Source organism: Rattus rattus, chromosome 2 (assembly GCF_011064425.1).
Source record: "Rattus rattus isolate New Zealand chromosome 2, Rrattus_CSIRO_v1, whole genome shotgun sequence".
NCBI lineage: Eukaryota > Metazoa > Chordata > Mammalia > Rodentia > Muridae > Rattus > Rattus rattus.
In genome coordinates, this window is record NC_046155.1 from 212,085,063 (window position 1) to 212,105,195 (window position 20,133).

Sequence of the window (20,133 nt, forward strand, 5' to 3'; positions counted from 1 at the left end):
ACAGGTTTGGTTCCAAGTTCCTCCTTGCATTCCTACCCTGATGTCCTGTCCCTCAGTGATGGACTCTATGTAGCCTAGAAGCTGAAATAGACCCTTTCCTCCTTTAAGCTGCCTTTAGTCAGGGTGTTTTACCACAGCAACAGAGAGGAAAGTAGCACACAATGCGTGGTCCGAACAGCCCATTGCCCTGGACACACCATCAAATCTACAGAGTGTGGGTCCTGGGAAGTGGCTCTCACACTCCATTCCCTTATCACTAAGAAGGTGACATTATTCACGTTCAAAAGTCCATGCCTCCTCCCTAGTTTTCTCTCAGTAGTGGGTTCCTATCTTCTTGATCGGGAACACTTGCAACATTTTATGGGCAATGAGTATCTCTTACTATAGTATTTTATTAATCTATATTCTAGAAGAGAGTATTTGGTAATCATTTTTGTTAAAAACAACAAACAAGTGGCTTGATAGATGGCTCAGTGGTTATGAGTAATTGTTGCTCTTTCAGAGGACTCAGGTTCAGTGTATGGTACCCACATGGTAACTCCAGTTCCAGGGGATCCAATCCCATGCCCTCTTCTGTCCTCCTCAGGCACTGCATACATGTGGTACACAAACACACAAGCAGGCAAATATATATATATATATATATATATATATATATATATATATATATGTGTGTGTGTGTGTGTGTGTGTGTGTGTGTGTGTATGCACGCACATGCATGTATATGCATATATGTATAAAACTCAAAGAAATCACTGTAGGGAGGACATGAGGAAAAGCTTTCTCATTAATTACATCTTCATATTCTGTGATAATCAGCTAAGTATTAAATATGAAGTGTCTTACACATTTATAGCCTTTTTGAAAATTTGAAACTATCCCACTGCATTTTTTAAACATAATCTGCTAAAATATCTTTTAGATTTATTAATTGTGTGACTGTGTGTCTGCATGTTTGTTTGTGTGCCAAGAAGGTGGCTTAGTGAATAGAAGTACTTGTACTTAAGCTTGAGGACACACACACACACACACACACACACACACACACAATGGAATGCAAATTAATGTATAAAATTTCTTTAAAACAAAGGAAATAGCCAAGTCTGGTGACACACACCTTCAATTCCAGAACTTGAGGGCAGAGGCAGGTAGACATCTCGTCTATGTAGTGAGTTCCAGGCCAGCCAGGGCTATGCAGTTTAGACCCTGTCTCAAAAAGAAAAAAAATTCTCCTGTTTGCACAAAGGTTTCATCAAAGTACTATTTATAAAACTGAATGTTTGGAAATAGCCTTAAGGTCCAAGTGTAAGGGTATTAAACTATGACATACCATGTAACCCAATATTACACAGACATTATTAAAGTTGCCTAGAATTTGGAAAGTATTTAACACATAAGGTTAAGCAAACAGAACAGGTTGTAATATTAAGTATGGAAAAAAAGAGAAACTCATTAAAAATGAGAAGAAAATGCCAAATGTTATGGGTGCCTTTGGGTCATCAGATTATAAAATCTCTCCCAAGATTTTTAATTCTTAATGTATTTTCCAACGTTTTAATTGAGAGTATGGTTTGCTTTGCAATTAGAAGCAAAAACAATTCTTCAGAAGTACTGTGTAATCATTGAGTTATAAATGTGTGCACATGTATGTGTTTTCTGGGCCCATCTGACTCCCATTACCAAGAAAGGCAAAAATGTGTTTCTCTGACACAAACATCTGCACAGATAGAATACTGAGGACTTTTTAATTCACTCCACATCTCAGCCTAAAGATGCTGATTTTTGAAAGAGAAAATATTTTCTTCTCAACACCTCTGGAATTAGTTCACTCTTCAAAAAAAAAATAAAGCTTGTATTATCTTGGTTTTATAAAAATTTCAATATTCTTCTCACTCCCAGCTTTAGTTCAATGTGCTGCAATTGTTTGTTTATATGTGGCTCTCTCACTAAGTTATGAGACTCAATCCCTTGCCTCAAGGAGCTCTTCATTCTATGGGAGAAAAAAATTAACATTGTCTTCCCCAAATAATGACAATATTCCCAGAATCTGATTGAGTGATTGTTACTGTGTGTGTGTGTGTGTGTGTGTGTGTGTGTGTGTGTGAATTGTCCTCAATTGTCTTCCACCTATGTTTTGAAGTAGGGTCTCTCACAAACCCAGAACTGGTCAACTGGGTCCCACTGGCTGGCAACAGCAATCCTTGAGGACCCTTCTGTCCTTGGGCTGAGACTGTAGGAACAGTCTCTGAGACATGCCGTTTTACATGAATGTTGGGGATACAAGCTAAAGTCCCCAGACTTGTGAATCACACTGCACTGACTGAGCTACCTCTCCAAGCACCAACCGCTGATTCTCTATCAACTACAGCCCCACGGCTGTCTAGATACGCTTTATGATGATGCAGAGGCATGGCTTTACCCCACTGCATCCCCAGTCCCCTGTCACTGACTACCAGCCCAAATCCTATTAGTAATGCCCAGCTCTCTCGTATGAGATACCACCATTCCCCTGTGTACATTCTCCTTCCGTTTAATGAGCAATGAATAATTTGTTGAACCCCAGGGAAGTTCCTAGTGATTTCGGGCTGGAGGGCACCGAATGTGCTCCCTCGTTCCTCTCCTGCTGATCTTTTCTCTTCTCTGCTCATACTCATTGCATTTCCCTTCTGCTGGAAGCCTCTGGAGGGTGACCTGCATTTCTGATGTCCCATTCTTTTCTGTCACCACACCTTTTATGCTCTGCAGTTGCAGCTGCATTTCATAACACTAACTAGCTGTGTGCTCTCCATTACTCTGAAACATTCCTTGAGCCTTACTTTCTGAAACAGACTACGAGACTTTTACAAATAAGAGTAATACATCTCATTACTCTTCTTACACACCTTACACACAGGTACACACACACACACACACACACACAGAGAGAGAGAAATAGCACACACATCTAGCTATATATATCTAGATACTTTTCTTTTGCATTTGCTACAGAATGGCACTATATCATTCATATTCATAGAATAGCACTTCAAGTAGGACCTTAGGATGATACTATATAACCAGAATGTTCCGTATTTCTTCTACACTTAGCTTCTCTTTGGTGGCCGTTGGCAGAGGTTTCCTTCCCTGTAACTAAAAGCAGTCACTAAAATTAACCTTTCAAATGTCTGACTTGCCAGTGTATTGACTTTGCCTGGTGATAGGAACTCTGTCCAGAGGGAAGGGCCCTGTTAGGTAATTGCACTTTGACAAAGCCAAGCATAATCTCGCTGTACAACTCTTTCCATGGTCTACTCTGAACTCATACTCACAAGCCTTAAAAGTCAGCTCACTCTCTTCTTTCATAACCAGAGACCTGTAGCGCTCCCTCCTTCTCACTCAGACTTGAAGGTGACCTTGCCCTGCTAGGACCAGGGTGACTCCCTAAAAATCCAGGATGAGTTCCAGATTCTGACAGGTCTAGGAGTCAGTGCCAGCTCCTGCATAGTCTTGTCTGACCCCAGGAGTTCTGGCAGACAGTATTAACCTCTCTGGACCGCCTCCCTTAGCTCAACAGGGGATGCATACTATACTTATCTTCCAGGACTGTAATGAAGATGTAGGGAGATCTTATATACGTCTAAGGTGCATGGAAAATACACTGCGGACATGAGCTCCTCTTAGTACATAGTGCCTGCCTACTAATAGAATCCCCTCTCCGTCTGGGAACAAGCCCATTCCATACTTTATTGATTTACCTCAGGAAGATGCATCAAGTGGAGCCATATGGTCAAGTTCCTGTTTTCAGACCAACAATCAAACTGTAGCTGTTCTATTGATCCGCCCACCTGTTCATCTTTCCTGTCTGGCCTCCAGCCCTGGCTCTCACTCTTCTGCCAAGTTCCATACCAAGAACCTGTGCATGTGCACCCTTTGCTGGAGCCTCACCTTGGCCCCTTGTCTGACGTGTCTGCGAGCATGCATGCTTGACAGCTGTGTATGAATAATCTCTGCCATGTTGCCCTCTGAATGACACTGATGCCTGGCACTCAGGTTGCATATGAGAAGGTCTACTGAGCCTGCCATCCAGTTTGGCCTGATACAATATATTCTGACATTGGCCTTGAGAAGTAATATTGCACCTTGCTTTCTTCACAGGCTATGGTGATTGGGTTGAGAGTTGGAATCCCAGCTTTACCACTTACTGTTCACAAAATCTCCTCCAACTTTTTTTTCCCTCACATTAGAAAGCTCTTGAGAAGTTTGAGCACTTATAATGACTTACAGCCTGCTCACGGGACCTGTCAGAGCAAGAGCTGACCAACGGACCTCAGTTTAGAGGCTAGGGAGATGGATTCAGTAGAAAAGCACTTGCTCTTGCTGTGCATTTATAAGGACTAGAGTTTGGAACTCCAGCACCCCTGTACAAAGCTGGATTGTAGCAGCATGGAGCTCTAAGGCTAGCATTGGGGTTAGGAGAGGGAGCAGAAAGAGGCAGATTCTTGAAACTCCCAGGCTAGCAAATCTAGGCAATTGGCAAAACCCAGATACAGAGAGACACTCTATCTAAAGTATTAAGCTGGAGAAGGTAACCGAGGAAGAAAGCCCAATGCCCACCACTGGCTTCCACACACCACACACACACACACACACACACACACACACACACACACACACACACACACAAACACAAATACACGCACACACAAACACAAATACACGCACATTGACACACCTCTAGGGTGCCTGATGACCACAAGCTCTATTTTTATGCAAGTCAGTTGGAGTTAACCTCTCCCTGACCATGTACCACCTCCCTTCCATGTGTGAGCCTTCCAGGTTCATTCAATTCCATAAACATGTCCAGGAGTGTATACTGGCTAGTTTTGTGTGTCAACTTGACACAAGCTGGAGTTCTCACAGAAAAGGAGCCTCAGTTGTGGAAATGCCTTCATGAGACCCAGCTGTAAGGCATTTTCTCAACTAGTGGTCAAGGTGGGAGGACCCAGACCATTGCGGGTGATGCTGTCCCTGGGCTGGTGGTCTTGGGTTCTATAAGAAAACAAGCTGAGCAAGCCAGGAGAAGCAAGCCAGTAAGAAACATCCCTCCATGGCCTCTGCATCAGCTCCTGCTTTCTGACCTGCTTGAGTTCCAGCCCTGACTTCCTTTGGTGATGAACAGCAATGTGGAAGTGTAAGCTGAATAAACTCTTTCCTCCCCAACTTGCTTCTTGGCCATGATGTTTGTGCAGGAATAGAAGCCCTGACTAAGACAGAGTACAAATATGCTTTACTCCTGATATACAAACTCAGACTTCTGCAGCTCCACTCACCCCCAAATTCTAATTTAGAACCCGAGTCTACTGCTTGTCCCAGCCCATTTCCAGGAACCATCCTAATGTTGTGTAAATAGTGGCTCTCGCTTCTCTGTCCAAACTTCACTGGCTCTACCATTTCCAAAGTCAGTTTCTTCTAATCTCAGTACGTCTGGATGGATTTCTGAAAATGAAATCTGTCTGTTGGAAACAAGGCATGCAGATATTTGTCTAAAGTGCATGGCTTCAAGTATACAAATGATAGGTTCCCCATTCAGTAATACTCTGGAAATCTCATTCCTTTTAATAAAGTCTAGACAGGAAAACTTTTTACCACTGGGCTTCCCCTTAGTAGCAGGTTCTGCCTTCTAGAATTCCCATGGCTTTGGGCACCAGATTTGCCTAAATGCAAAGTACACATCTCTGTGTAGGCAAAAACCATGATACACAGTAACAAGTGCACCATTGACTTACTTGTACCATTTCTCTGTGATCTTCCTAGACCTGTCTGTCCATCCTGAGCCAACCTCCTCCCCATCAGACTACTACCAAAAACCTCATACAGGAAAAGTTGGGCACAGTTCCTATCCCAGGCTGCCACAGAGCACTACCACACATAGGAACTGATGCTGTGGCCGTTAAAGCCCAGCAACCACAGAATCTTTCAAAAAAAAGTATAAATGGGACCTGGAAAGAATAGAATCTCTTTTTCTTATGGATCCCATATTAGGTTTGGACCTATTGACAGCGATCATTCCCTTCACATAGAAGGATCTCAGGATAAATCTGATCCAGAGAGAAATGGAGCTGAGAAAGCAGGAGAGAAAAAGATAAAAAGTTGCTTCCTCCAGCAACTGAAGTAGATCAACCTAAGGGTGGACCTAAAGACCTTCCAGTCACGTCATCCAGCAAGTCCTTCATTGCCTGATCTGGTTGCATGTACACATAATTAAGTGCATCCTTGACCAACGGACAAGAACCCTAAGGGAAATGAAGGCAGAGGGATGGGGCATCCTCTGCACACGTGACGTTCAGAACAGGGGTAGCTGTGGTACTGTAGGAAGGCATTTAAGCTTCCTCACTTTCTATTCTGCTAAGCTCCTGGCTTTTCTTCGGTACTTTCCCCTCTGGTTACAAAGTTCCCAAAGAATAACTTGCTCCTATATTTCCTACCAACGGTGCCTTGGCCCAAAGATCCTCTCCTCTCTGTAGTTTGTGGCCATTCTTTTTTTTTAAAGGGCCAGGGCATTCCAGGTTTTTAGAGTAGTCTTGCCAAGGATTCAGTGATATGTAAATTCCCACTCATGAAAGAGAAAGGGTGTTAAGTTGAAGAGGAAGCCAACAGACTCCACCCAATGGTCAGAATCCAAGCCATCTCAGAGGTTCTCAACTGCGTATTTATACCTTTTTGTCTTCTAGAATGTATACAGTTTTCACTAAAAAAAATTCAACCCTCCACTAAAATCAGACATCAAGCTTCCTTCTTTGTCCTCTCCCTTCCTCTCCTGTCCTCCCCTCCCCTCCCCCTTTCTCCTCTCTCCTCCCCTCCTCTCCCCTCACCCCTTCTCCCCTCGCCTCTCCTCCTCTCCTGTCCTGTCTTCTCCAAGGCATGCTTAGCCTCTTTTCTATCTCCATCAGTGCTGTTGCGAGGCAATGGAGTAGACTCTGCTAAGGAGTTTTGTAGCACCAGCCTGGCTTTCAGCACCTTTCCGCTCTAATTACCTCTGGAGGTTGTGAGGAAAATCAATCGCTATTATTTGTGAAAACCCATGGAAAAATCACCAGGCACCGAGTGAAAGTTGGTATTTGTTATTTGATTTTCCTGTCAAGTGGGATCACCTAGACCGACCACATGCCCCGGGCTAGATTGTTTTCCTTTCCAGCTCTCAGGGGTTATCCTTTCTCCGCAGCCAGCAATCTTACATCCTGCCTCCCTCCAGCCCTAATGCTCCCAAGCCACACTCAGCCCACATTCAGATTTTTTCCTTCTCCTTAATGCCACCAGAACTCCTCACAAAGCATTTTAAGAGACCATAAAGGTCTTCCATCCAAAGTTGCTCTTCAGATGAGGACATCGGGTACCAGAAAGGCCAACTGACTTTATCCAAGGCTACATAATCCATGGCTAAGTCAAGGTGACAACCCTTGAAGCAGTGCCCAGTTGGGATCTGCTGTTACTGGTGTTGAGTCTGTACTTGTCTCCTGGTGTTCCCAGACACTCCACAGACTTCACAGTCTGGCCTGTGTTTACCAGACTCCTCCTCACCAGTCTAGCTCCTGCAGGATGTCCACTATTGCAGGACATCTCAGCGAGTGTTCATCATCATGTTCTGAGTGTTTTGGCGTGTATCAGACACTAGCAGACGAAGCCCACCATCAGTGCAGGGATAAACGGATATACTTGATAAAACTACGACTCTCATAGTCCTGGAAAACTTGAATTCATCTCCTCTCAGATTCGTTTTTCTGCCCCTTACACAAGTTCTTTTTCTAAATATTCTCTGCTTCATAACCACTGTCCGTGCTGTCTCCTATTTAGAGAGAGAAACACTTCATAAACTTTATTTTAAAACTGCCTCATCTTTTAAATTCTACATTCTGTTTGATAAACAAGGTAAGGACATTTGGCTGCCTGTGAATACGTCTTTAAATCCCATTTTCTTAGGAAATGTAACAGGTGACATGTGCTTGTCCTTGTTCTTATTTCCATAGGCAACACATGGATTTCTTTATGCATTCTTTATTGGGTCCTGGTGAGAATGAGGTTAACGCTTCAGTTCAGGTTTGCTGCTCCAGGTGTCAGAAGTTCTCTTTATATCCAAGAAGCGACTGTCAAAGTCTGGAAACTATAAAAGTCCAAATGTAGCAATCTTGGCACATTCAAAAGCATCTCTGAAAATTCTACTGCCTTAAAATGACAAGGGCAACCATCCTCACAGTGACAGTCCTGAGGGTTCAACTCTTCCTGATTCCAAATGTCATATGGACACTTTGTTTTTACCTAGACCAGCCTAGGAAGCAACAGGTTAAGTCACTCTGTGCCAATCCCCTGGAACTAACATCCAGAGCCTTCCTACACAGCAGCTCTCTCCTTCCTTAAGGCTTTCCCAGCCTGGATACAAAGATAATTATAGCCCTGGTTACAAAGTATCTCATAATTATGAGGTATCTAGTAGAAATGTTAAAGAAAAGTTATTAACACCTCAGCATATTTTTTTTAAATTCAAAATTTAAATGCAACATTAAATTGCACAAAGCATTAAGGGTCAGTTTCCACTTCACAGAAGCACTGTTTTCCTTTTAGAAGAGCCAAGAAAGACAGAAAACTACCAGCAGATGCTTCAGCGTGGGGAAACAGCAACATAGAAATAAAGTGAGTCTTTAAAAGTTTCAAGATGCAGCCTATAGCCAAAGTAAGATGTCCTGGTACCAAGAGTCAAATAAGAAACCAAAGGCCATTTCATGTTTTTATCATGCAGCGAATGGGACACGGATAAAGGAAAGAGCATTTGTACCCACTGGTACCATCTATGCATAAAACGCTCTCAAACTTGGTTTGACCTCAAAAAGGAAACAGTTAATGTGAATTACATTTACGGATTCCTGAAATGGTTTCTGCCATCCACCATTGAAGGTTTTCAGAAGAAAAGACCAGGTAAGCCTGGTTACTTAGTTTTGAAAACCACCAGACTGAACCCTTTAACTCAATTATATCTGCATTTCAGTTAACAAATAGGGAACGATTCTAGTTCCTTCTAATATCTACGTATGTGCTTTCTCTTCTGACGTTATCGATGCCTAGGGTGAATAATGAATTGTTTCGATTACACACACACACACACACACTCACACACACACACAAACATACACATGCACACACACACACAGTTCAAAATAATAAGAAGCAGCAAACGTGGAATGCCGAAGTCTTCATAACACACAGTGTTGGCGTGAACAGTCAGTTATTGCGAAACAATTAATAAGCAAATCTTACGAGTCCTTTCACTTAAGGCAGACTGTAGGGAGGAGAGTCGTGCTGAAACCTACAGATAATTAACCCCCCTACTTCGTTTTGCTTATGTAGGGAGGTTCACACCGAAATGCTGTTCTAGGAACCCCCTGTTCACACTTCGGTCTGCCATAAATTCACACTGTCGACCCTCACAAAGATTGCTGACTCTGGAACCTAGACAAAGGAGGGTGTAGCTCCAAGATGCGAAGCCAGGCGCTCACCGAAGCCGAGAAGCCGAAGCCGACTGCTCACTGGCTGCCCCGCACCACCTCTCCTGTACTCTGGAGACCAAGAAGTCTGGAGCTGATGGACGACTTGGTTCATTTCCCCCAAACTTTAGGAGTCAGTGTTTCCCCTAACTCTGCGAGCTCAAGCGGAGGGGAGGAGAGGGGGTTGCAGAAACCCGGGGTAAGGATGCAGGGCTCGCCCACCCACCTCTGCACCCACCCCGCAGCGCCCCGGTGGTCCCCTCACCTGTCCTGAGCGCCGGGTCTCGGGGTTCCAGTGGCCTCTCGGGGCTCTCTGCTCTCGTAGCTGTCGCGAAGGCGTACGTCTCCGGGGACCAGCGGGAGAGGCGGCGGGGTCGGGGGCGTCAGGAGGAATCTGGGCAGCCGCGGGCAGCCGCGGTCTCACTCCCCATCCCCGTGGGGCTCCGGCTGAGGACGCGGTGTAGTCACCGCGGGAGGATGAGTCAGGCCGGGGTGCAGGCTCTCTGACTCGCACATCTGGGGGACGCGGCCGCCGCCATCGGACGCGCGGAACCCCAGCACCCCTGTGCTTCTAGGGTACCGGTGAGACTCGGTGAGCGAGGCCAGGACAAGGGATCGCAGCTAAGGCGTCTCCGCCGCCGCCAAGGAAGACAAAAGGAACACGGGGCTCGAGGGAAAGTTTTGGGCTTGGTTCCTGACGAATTCTAGCCCCCGAAGCCGCCCAGAGGAGGATCGGGAGCGAGGGCGGGACGGGCTTCCCGGAGCGTCGCCGCCAGCCGGGGACCCAGACGGTGCTAATCTCACCGCCGCCCACGACCCGTGGGAACTCCGCCGGCCCCGCCGCCTAGCTTTGCGGAGAGCTGCGGGCAGGACCCGCCCTTCCCCCCGGACCCCAACCCAGCTGCCCGGCGCCCTGGCTGCAAAGTTGTACTTCTAGCGCCGGGATGGCGCGCATACGAAACCCATTTCGGGAACAAAGTACCGCTTCCAGGCGCTCTGCTTCGTCTGAAGGCCAGCGGGCGGAAGCGGACACACCCACTCGCTTCTCATCACGGCCGGACCCGGGTTCCAGAACGGGAGATCCCTGCCCCTCCTGTCCCAATAAGAACTGGGGGTCCCCGGCGGACTCTGTTTTCTGGAAGCAGGAGCCATAGGCCCCTCGGTTCCACGCCCCTCGGCTGCTTTCTTATCAGATGCAGCCTGGGTGGGTCGGGGTCCCCCTGGCGGCTGCACGGATGCTGTGCTAACCGAGTCAGACCTGAACCCCCAAGAGATACTGCATGCCCTGAGCCCTGAGAGGGTGAAGCAGCTTTAGGTTCCTGGGAAGTTAGCTCCGTAGAGCAGACGGGTTGGGGAGGGTTCTGGGCATTGGGTTGTGGGTGACGGGGCTAATTGCATCCTAAGACTTCTAATGATGAGTCTGAGACTCAGCTCCAGCTATCAAATTCAATGAAGGCTTCAAGTTACCAAAAATATCAGTGAGTAAAAACCGTGTCCTGTCTGTACAAGGACATAATAGTTACCTGCAATTCTGCTAGGAACCAAGTGCGGACTCTGGCTGAAGATCGAGTCAGTAAAATAAAGTTTCGTATGCAAATTACTGCATTGGAGCATACAGTGCCCAGCAACCCTAGCTGAGCTGTGGTTTTATAAATCCGCGAGTTCCTTGCGATGTTTTTTGTTTGTTTTTAACTCATAGGCAAGAGACAAATATTCTGTTGTGGTATGTATCTAGCTCAATGTGTCAGCTACTGGATTCTATGCAAAGGGAAAAAAAAAATCTAGACTCAAAGAATTTAAGGCAGCTTGTAGAGGCCGGAGAGGTCATTAAGATGACACTGTGGCCACAAGGAAGGGCTGTAAAAAATGGGCGTTCGAGGTTTAAAAAAACAAAAAAAAACAAACAAACAAACAAACAAAACCTTGCTTCAATATGGAGGTTAAATACTTTTTGTGAAATTCCATGACCAAATGCCTTAAGAAAAATTAAACGAGATGAAATGGGGGTAGGAGAAATGAGTCACCTTATAAACCATCTGCGGTTTTCTTTTTCTTCCACCTCATGTGGTTAGTTCTCTTGGCCCAACGCCATTTCCTCAGTTCTCTTAGGTTTTCTAACACATTTGTCAAGGAACCCTATTAAGCCCGTGATCCTACTAAGGTTTTACTCATTGTAAAAGAATGCCCTGAATCTTTCTTTCTCTTCAAAGCTCAAGTAGACACTTCCCAGTAAGCCTTCCTCACTTGTCAAGGGATGAGTAACGGGTTCCTCCTCTCCAGCACTTTTAATGTAGTACACTATCAAAATGTATAAGGAAACATGTATAGTGGCAATTCAGACATTCTAGGCGTCAAATGGCCAGGCAGTCCTTCTTAAAGAGAGGCTGATGAGGAAAGACTGTGGAAAAAGATCTAGACTCATTCTTATCACCATTGATTATAATTACCAATCTGAAATTGTATTCAGAAGATGAAGGAGGATGGTGGGTATTTTCGTTTTTAAAATAATTACTAGTAGTCAGAAAAAAAATCAGTGGTAAACAGCCTTGTAAATCGAGGGTTGTCTGCCATTCTGTAGTCTAAGCAACTCCCAAGAACTTATTCACCAGATCCCCTTAGGCTCTTAGTGCCCCAGGCAAGCTCAGGTAAATTATTTAATCTTTGCTAATGGCCAATATTTTCCATCTGCAAAGAGCCCAGTGAGTGTCTCATGTCAGTAATGGATTTTGGAATTAGCAGCTTCATATCCACTTTGATATAATGGATGGGAATCAACTATTCCCTACGTTTTGGAGGAAAAGCTGCCCATGTTTCACACATAATTATTTTGTGAGTGTGTTGTTTTGAGATGTGTAAAGTTTCCATTAGAACAAGTCCATTCTAAAGGATTACATGAGTACAGAGTAAAGAGAATGCACTCTTCTCTCTAATTGAAGCCTGATTTTTGAGTATAAATTCTCTTGTTTCTTAAACAGAAAAAATACCTAATGTCATTAAAAGTTAAAATAATATATATGAGATTCTTCTGGTTTGCTATATATTTCAGGACATTTAATTGAGCACATATCCACTCACCACACTTGCTTAACGCTAGGGGAATAAAAGATATAAAGAAGTAGTGAGAAAATATTTCTATGAAGGTCAACATTTCACTCAGAACAGTATAAATATGATATAAATAGAATATAACTAGGATATAAATATAAATATTCAAAGCCTGATGAGTGATGGGGAATTTTAATGGGTTAAGCGAACATACATTGGAACGAGAAAGTATGATAATTGGGATTTTAAAATTAAAAATAATTTATGGATGTTGTGAGCCTGAGCCATTTGTGTACAGGTGTTCATGGAAGCAGGAAGAGGAGGCCAGGTCGCAGAAGCTAGAATTGCATATAGTTATAAGATGCCCAACATAGGTACTGGAAACTGAACTTGAGTCTTCTGGAACAGCACCAAGTGCTCTTAACAATCTCCCCAGCCCTTCATGGATATTTTTAAGTAGTTCAGGTATAAGGATATGATAGAAACTGTTAGACAGTTTGGGTGACATTAACCCACTTCTGTCACAAATACAGACTACACCGTCCTCAGACCTCAGAAGAAAGACCCTAGCATGAACATGAAAGCAGAAATGGAGAGGAGATTCCTTGCTAATCTTTGGCCTGAATTACTTTGACTACGCTGTGAAATGGATAACCTGAAAGCCCCCGTGCTACATCTCTGGCAGCGCTGTTACACTTCAAAGCAGGGGCTAAGAAAAAGTCAAATGAGAAAATGCCCTTTCTGACTTTATCCTTGAAATACAGATGTAAACAGAAGAAATGCAAGGGAAGTGGGGGGCAGGGGAGGGGGCATATGGATCTTAACAGACTACACTCACTTGATTCCAAACAGCACTTCCTCAGGTTGTTTCACCGTGTCACACTGACTATCACTCTTTAGAGGATTTGGTGGAGGAGGCGGCAGCAGCAGCAGCAGCAGCAGCAGCAGCAGCAGCAGCAGCAGCAGCAGCAGCAGCAGATGTAAACAAGCATGCAATCAAGGGTGCTACTCTCCTCAGGTAGATGCAACACCAAGCTCATAGTTAGGCACGTTGTAAGTTCAGCATTAGTTCTGTGATAGAAACAAGCTGATCAGATTTTTATGTCTGAGGGACACAAGATTTCTAAGGGGACACATTTTCCCTTTATTAGGTCCCAGTTCTGTCCTCTAGCCAGATATGTACTTGTGAACTGGACAACTGCCACATGGTCAGCAACAACACACATAGTTGTACACACACACACACACTCATAATGTGTGTTGTGATTAGATTCTGTTCTCATAAAATAGAGAGCTGACACAAAAGTGGGTAACACAGCAGTGGTGAGCCAGTTGTTCTGCTGTCCGTGGTCCTGAACCAGGCCTTGATAGTTGGTGCCTGGTTGCTTAGTATGATCTATCTATCCTTGACATCATTGGATAGAGACTAGCTGAGATCTTATGATGCCTAGCACAACCCTCTCGAACCACACTTTGCAAGGCAGTAATTCTCAGTAGTTTTAGTTTGGTGTGCCCTTTGTAATTTGGGAAGCTCTGCTTTAGGACACAGTTCATCCATCTTGTGTCAAACAACTAGGTTGCGATCCCAACTTGTACTGACTATCCTGAGTATTTTTAGCCTCATCCATAAAGTCCTAATAGTCATCGTAAGTTTTTGTCACCCGACTTTGAGAATTTATAGAAGTTTTAGATCTTTCAGTCTTCCATGTACCAGATGTTAAACAAATCTCTTGGTCACATGTGAGCACCACCTCCTGGATGGAGGTAGGACAAGCTTACAGTAAGATACATAGGCAAGGTGAAAACTTACTGTGAAAACAATTCAGGCTTCAATTTCTACTCAGTTAAATACAGTCATTTCCAATTAGTTTTTACAACTAAACTTTAAGTCCTACCCGATTTTTATTCCACTGGGTTTTTTTTTCCACATGTGCTTATGATTTAGAATAAGAAAGATGAGATCATTGGTGATAATTACATTAGATCTGTTTTATTAAATAAAATGATGATAAAGATGACTTGGTGGTTTGAATTCACAAAGGCTTATACATAGCTGGCTGTCTTAATTCTGCAGCTGACAGAAATCGGTACACACATACTGCTGACTTTGTAAATGAGCAACCAGTTACACTGATGTACGGATCCTAATTAGGCCACAATGTTGGTAAAATAGAGTGCCAGTTTAAGTAACACCATTAAAAATCTCTAGGAATACCCCTTTACACATCTCTCTGGAAACATGAGGAAATATTGAAACACCCATTTTCAAAACAAACTTTAAACCCAATGATATGCTCCATTACAATATAGCCATTTCATGCCCTTTGTTATTGGAAGTCACTCATCATTGTATGACAAGTAATACTTTTGGGATGAAAACTAGAGTTAATGTGAACTTGAGTAAGCCAGATATTATTTTGGGCACTATTTGAACTTTAAGGCTACTGGCAAATACTTGTAGAATATCTATGTGAGCTCTGTCTTGTCCCTTCAAGTGATTTTTTTTTTATGAATCAAGCAAATTCCCAATTCAATATCACATAACAATGCTGGGCCCTGGCTGGAACCCAAGTCTCCTTCTTCAGTGTTCAGAGATTATTCGACACTCAGAGTGTCAATTTCTTTAAAGCCCAGATAGTAAAAAATATATGTGAATATACAAAAGGCTAAGCATTTCTCCAGTCTAACCTCTCCTCCAAAGGAAACAGGCTTATAAAGAAATGTAGAGTTTCAGTTCTACGTTATTCATCCATTAATTGGAGAGCATTTATATGAAATATCTGGATTTTTCCTGCCAACGAGGGCGCTGAGGGTACCTGGGAGAGAATGGGGGACAAGAGACGTGACGAAGGACATCAAGACAAGAGTCTGATCAAGGCGACAATTTTATTTTTCCCAAGGCTGAGTTTATACCATAACAGGGGTAACAGAGGGAGGAGGAAGTATGAAACATTTATGTAGGCCAAGGACACAGTATTTGTGTGGTCAGGGAATTGGCTGATGTTGACAGGATGTCAGAAAGGTCACAGGTTTGTCATATCTATTGGTCAGCAGGATGTTGATTTTTCAGAAAGGTTACAGGTCATCACATTGGGTATCTTGACATCAGATGTATTTCTCAGCAAGGTCAGAACTTTATCATATCATTATTCATCTTAACTAACAGATTCATATTAGTCTTCTGCAGCTGGCTGGGGATTTTCCATGAACCCAGTCATACTTAATTCTAACCATAATAACATCAATAATGGAGGGCTTCAAGGGCATCACTCCCAACATTTTCCCATGTATGTTGTGGTACAAGTTGGATCTCTCCATCAACAAATCATTACATTGTGAAGTGTGACTCAAGAAGTACACATAATGGTGATATAAGGTAAGGGGCACTGGATTCTTTGAGTGCACAATGGTCAATCTTCGGTGTCTATTTTATTGGATTAATAATTAATAAAAACACTTTTGGTGCATGAGTGATTTAGTTTCTAGAGAGGCTTAATGAAGGAATAAAAACATCCACTGTAGATGTAGCACCATCTCATGGGCTTGTGACCTAAACTGGATAAAAAGGAAGGAAGATGTTTGCTAAGTGCCAGCATTCCCGTCTCTTCGCTCAGCTTCCTGACTATGAATGTAACAAGTCAGGTAAACAGTGGCCTCGTTCTCCTGCCACTGTGGCTTCCTGACATAGCCTTAAACCATGATCCAAATTAGGTTCTCCCTAAAGTTACTTCTGGCCTGGTATTGGGTCACAATGGCAAAAGAAAGGGCTAACACTGAGGAATTCCAGTTCCAAAGACATAAAGATACAAGACTGACTTTGAATAGAAGGAGGTATAAAAAAGTGTGCAGGCAACCCGGAGGAAAAAGCATGGGGGGCATGTTCAAAGGGCTGATGGCAATGGCTGAAGAGGGAGAATTCAAGCCAGGAGTGATTGTAAAAAAGGGAGAGTAGGAAGGCAGGTGGGGACTTGCTCACAGAGAGCCTTGTCTTCCAGGCTGAGGAGTGGGAGGGTTTATGGAGGAATCAGGAACCATCCCAATGAACTTCCATAGCAATGGAGAGGAAGGATGGAAGGGGCAAAGAACTCAGAAGCAGAAGAAATCTTGCATTCTTCTAAAGGAAGATAGCAACTCAACTTAGGGATTTGAAGACAGGAATAGAGAGAGAAGGTACAGATGAGGAAAAGTAAGTATTTACTAAGTAGGGAAAATGGGCTGCAATCCATGTTTTACATTAATACCTTGAATTATTATTAATTTTTACTATTCCTTAACAAGTGCTATATAATATCAGTAGAATCATTGTAAATCAAGCAAACCATGAAGCTTTCAGTACAGGAGTTTGACAGGCAGTGTGTGTGTTACAATTGTTATCTTTGTGTTAAAATGGATCATGTGTAATTGGTGGTATAAAACTTGTAATTGAAGGTTTCCAAGCTCGACGTTCTTTACTCGTCCAAGTCTCAGTGCTGGCCACCTTCCAAGATGCTCATCACAGCCTTTGAAGAACTTGATACCTTTCCATTGTCGGGTTTGTGTGTGTATGATGCTGTCACATCCAACTGACTTTGAGGAGCCTTCCATTGTTTGCTATTGGGAGGTAATCCCCAGGTCTATTTTGGCCATAGCTAAAAGTTACATGTAGGATTTATCGTTTGCCTGAAGTCATGCTCTCATCTAGTAAAAACTCTTTGGTGAAGAAAAGTTAAGGAAAGAAGTGTCATGGAGCTTTTTGGGTGGGTTTGGTTTGTGTTTGTGTTTCTTTTGAGACAGGGTTTCTCTGTGTAGCTCTGGCTATCCTGGAACTTTCTCTATAGACCAGGTTGGCCTTGGACTCATAGAGATCTGCCTGCCTCTGCCTCCCAAGTGCTGAGATTAAAGGCACACACCACCATCACCCATCTAGGAGTGCTGGAAGTGTCATATTTTAACTGTATTTTAAAAAGTGTGTGTGTGTGTGTGTGTGTGTGTGTGTGTGTGTGTGTGTGTTAACAAAGATGTGCCTGGCTCAGATGAAAGTGGAATGCAGAGAGTTGCTATTTAAACTAAGCAAAATGTACATTTCCATGATAGGCTACTTCAACCAAATCCTGAGTTTGTACAATCCAGTATTTTCAAACCCACTAAATGACTATATGGTTGCTCAATTAACTACTATCTATCTATAATTTACTTAGAGATGACCTTAGGAAATTTTCCAAGATTTTTATACTTAATTTATATAAAGAAGATTTTGTATAACTTTTTAAAAAAGCCTAACCAGTAATATGGATTAATCCAAAAGCCTACTTCCTGTGGCCTAGCTTTCATAGTACCAAAAAGTAATATGCAATCTACCAAGAGAGGGAAGCAAGCAATAGGTTTATTTGGTTTTAATGAGCTATAACGATGGCCAGAATAGAAAGATAGTCCTAAAGGTACAATAGTGGCACTCCTGTCTTGGCAGTAACCAACAGCTTTCCAATCGGACTTAAGGCCCACTCAACAGGAGTGCATCTGTCTTGTACTAGAAACCTAGCTAACTACCAGGGGCTAGAGAGGTCACCTATCTCAGAAGAGAATCGACTACTGTCTCTTTACTAAAACCATATGGTTCCTAACTGATTTATAAAAATTATCCTCATACCTGAAAATAATTGTAACTCTCACTGCTGGTCAAAGAAGCTTTTCTTCACAGCCAATTTAAAACAATAGAAAAAACCACGGCAAGTCATAATGTGGCCAACCCATTGGATACACATGGACCACTTGGAGCCCAACATCACTGGATATATGTACAACACAGTTCCTGCACCTGAGGCTCAGGTAACATCTTGGAGAGGGAGCAGAAAGATTCTAAGAGTCACAGGACCAGGAAGTCAGCTATGATACTGTGTCTCCTAGAAATGGAAGGGGTACTTCATCCATGTTCCTCAATAATATATAAGACCTGAAATCCTAAATAAGACAAAAAGATGGTAAAATGAATAGATATGCTAATGTGGAAGGGGGAAATGTTACAGATTTTCACTCTCAAGAACTGTAAGCAACCAATGACTGTTGATAAAGAAAGAATTATTCTCTTCTAGAGATGAATTCCCTAATTAGTTATCCAATACAAAGTGATCTGTCCTGGAATCATATATACACAAACCATATTATATAGACTCAACAGGTTGTATTTATATATGTATCCACTTATGTATTTGTAGCAATAATAATTTTAAAATACTATAAGTTTAAGAAAGAGTGAGGAGGGATATAGGGGTTATGGGGATATGGGAACAGATGGAGGGAGAATAAGAGGAAATGATGTGATTATATTTTAATTTTAAACCTTTTAATTGCAGTACAATGAATCACTTGGGGGGGATACAGTGGCGTGTACTAAAGCACAGACTTAGAAAATGAGGAGAGTCAGGCAATGCTTACCAAGGGGCATGTGTTCTTCAAAGGGGCATTGTATAAGCAGCGCTGTTGTATGATCATTACCAAGTGCCTTTAAACAAACTCGTATGGTCTAGCTGACAGCACACACCTACAATATGTGGGCACACCTGTTCTCCCTAGACTGCCTGCCTCTACAGAAATGCCACTATCCTGCGGACCCTAGACCATTATAAAACAGTGATAAAACACTTGTGCACCTAAACCTATGTAAACATAGGAAAAGCATGCTAAGAGTACAGCACAAAAGGTATCTGATGACTCTCTTGTTCTAGAGCACCTAACATGAATGCATTTTCAGGAGAAGAGTGGCTTTGGATAAATCACCCCCTTGACAGGACATAGGTGAAGATGTAGGGCTGAATGGGCATTGTAGCTGCTGTCAGCACACACCCAGACTACACTGACTTCATCAACAGAAGTTCTTCTTTGACTAGTACACGAATGGTAACTTATGGCAGTTTTTCCATAAAATTACCATTTCCAACTTCTGGGCTCCTTTGGAACAGCTTGAAATACAGGTGCACTGCAGAGGTAATAAAAAATGTCCTCCTTAAGTCTTCCACTCATGCCAGTTTTAAATTTTTTAGTTTTAGTTTTGAACTGGCTGGCTAAGAACCAAGGCAGACATACTCATGGCCCAGGCTTCCATGTGTCTAAGGATCCTATTGCTGTCCTCCATCCCCGCAGCCTGTCTCACTGAAGGACTTCAGGAGCAGTCATAGCACATGGAGCTATCACCTGCTTTAGCATCTACACCTCTGATTCCTCCTGCGGGACCTGCCCAGGGCTCTCCTCGAAGTATCTCTCTTTTCAGAACGTCTCATGTTGTTGTGTTTGGTTTTCTTCATTACCGATTTTCCTGCAAGCAGGTGTTCAATAATAAAACTCTTCCAACATTGAGGTTCAAAGTGACTCCTTTTAATTTGTGATTGTTAGTGTACCTCTGTGTATAAGTCTCTCTCTCCCTTCCACCCTCTCCCTTCCTCCTCCCCCATCGTGTGAACATGTGTACATGTTGGGAGTGGTGCCCTTGAAACCCTCCATTATTGATGTTAATATTATGGTTAGAGTTAAGTATGACTGGGTTCATGGAAAATCCCCAGCCAGCTGCAGAAGACTAATACAAATCTAGTGGTCAGGATGAATA

The 20,133-nt window shown here is 43.1% G+C and overlaps 1 protein-coding gene across 1 annotated transcript in view; it reads right to left on the minus strand.

Moving 5' to 3' along the window:
* Tmem200a (transmembrane protein 200A) overlaps positions 1-10,703 on the minus strand; it is a 79,134-nt gene extending 68,431 nt beyond the window's left edge. The window contains exon 1 of the mRNA XM_032894908.1: positions 9,778-10,703. The gene's annotated coding sequence lies outside the window, so the exon portion shown is untranslated. The remainder of the gene's footprint in view (positions 1-9,777) is intronic.
* Positions 10,704-20,133: the final 9,430 nt, after the last annotated feature.